The following is a 2129-nucleotide window of genomic DNA, read 5'->3' as shown; positions in this document are numbered from 1 at the left end:
TGAAAACTCCTATGCTTCAAAAATAAGCACCCTCACTACAAATGGGGTAGCTTTAAAAATGTTCAAAAGAAAATGCAAGAAAAAGTTGAAAAGTTGTCAAGTGTTGAAAATGCCAACCATCAAAAGAAATGGCAAAAGAAATGTTCTCAAAATGTTAATACCACAAGAAACCGGGGGGGAAAACATCAATAAAGAAAACTCCCATATGAAACTCAAGTTCTATTGATCCCTTTTCCATCGTATCCACTTTTGTGCATGGTAGAGAGGGGATGACCCTTCTTCTTGTCTAGGCAAGAAAGGGAATTCCGAAATCCTCCAGTGTTTCTAACACCATAGGGAGTCTACTCTTCACGAAAGCATTTAACAATTGAGGACAAAAGTACCCTAGCTTGACATAACTTCGAGGTGATTTATTGGTATCCTTCTAGGCTTAGTGGTTTGAAGAAACCGTATCTATGATGGAATATGTACCCTTAGATTGCTTCCCTTGTAGATAATTCCACCACTTAGATGAGGAAAGTGGCTATTAATTTTTGTAGATGCATCCATTACTTGTTTTGTGTGGTTTAATGCTTGGATGTGTCGCCATTTTGGCAAGCCCCACCTTGCCTTGCAATAAGGCATCCTACCTCATTGTTGTCTTGTTGAGAGTTGAAGGGGCGGAGTGAGACCCGCTAATTGTCTCACATCAGCTATATTAGTAGGATAGTTTGAATAAGGGTCCTAGTTTTTCTCACCTCTTTACTCGGGACGAGCAAAGGTTCGGTTTGGGGATATTTGATGTGGCTCATATTTAAGAATATTGAGTCCCCGAATTAGCCTCGTTCCTATTCTTTTTATTGCATAATTGGGTCATTCACTATCTTTAGTTTCCCGTTTTGCATATTCTTTGAGGTTTTGTTCCCTTGGTAGAAAACGAGTGCAAACCTTACATTTTCATGGCAAAACGGAGCTAAATTGATCAAATTCAATAACCAAGCATCAAAGGGAAGACGATACTAGAAGGCCTATGTAGATAATAAAGTAGATTGGGCAATGATGAAAGGATCCTTGTATCCCTAATGAGATCCCCGAGGATTGTTGAGGAAAGAAGAAAAGAAAAGTGCTGACCCCCGATCCGAGCGTCTCCCTACCCAGGACGAGCGTCTCCCTACCCAACAATCCGAGCGTCCCGATGCCAAGATGCTTGTCTTGAGGCCAACAGATTCGAGCGTCTATCCCCTATCCGCTCGGATTCCCTTGGAGAACCCACCGTGCTTACTGCCTAGACGCTCGGGACGCGCAGATTTCCTGAAGACTACCAAAACGGAGATGAACATCTCCTTGGAGAGGAGCACTTCCTCAACTTTTATTAAGGGTCTTAATAGTCATTTAAGCCCTTAGTAACCCTAATCCTTGTACCTAATCTCTAGTATAAATACCCCATTGTACTACCTAGATGCGCATGTCATCTTAATAGGATCTTAATCTTATCTTAATCAAGTCTCAATACTCTATTAATCTTGTAATCAATTCTTAATTTAGCATTAATACAAATCTCATTTCTTAATCTTTCCTTAATTTCTCTATTGTTCATCATTTATTTTGGGTAATTAGAAGATTATTTGGGTTTATTTGGAGGACTGACAACCTTCCATCAATCATCAAGTACCTCTATTATTCTTTGCTTTATTATTTGGAATCATCTTTATAGGTATAATTCTCTCTTAATCCCTTTTTAATTATTGTTAATCATCTTCATTTCTTCATCATGGTTTGCCTTGCTAGTATGATTGACAACCTTGTTAGCATGTTAAACTTGATAATGAGTGAGTAGTTTTCTTAACTAGGTTTAATGGGGAATTAGGGGAAACCAACATGGGGATTGATTCATACTTAATCTAATATATTTTCATAATTAATTTGCTTGCTTGTTGTGATTCCAATTTATGCACATGTTATGTTTGATGAAATGCGAGCCTATGAATCCTTGCATTTTTTACCCATCACTTACCTTTTCAATGAGACTTGTAAGACATAAACCAACTCAAGTCTCATTAGACCATGCATATAGTTGGATAGGAAGGATTAAGTCGACTTGTAGGTGTTGTACAATCTAATCGATTTGGCTTCGGGACCCAAACCTTCTT

This window comes from Silene latifolia, chromosome X, assembly GCF_048544455.1.
Source record: "Silene latifolia isolate original U9 population chromosome X, ASM4854445v1, whole genome shotgun sequence".
Taxonomy (NCBI): Eukaryota; Viridiplantae; Streptophyta; class Magnoliopsida; order Caryophyllales; family Caryophyllaceae; genus Silene; species Silene latifolia.
This window is presented reverse-complemented; position numbering follows the sequence as displayed.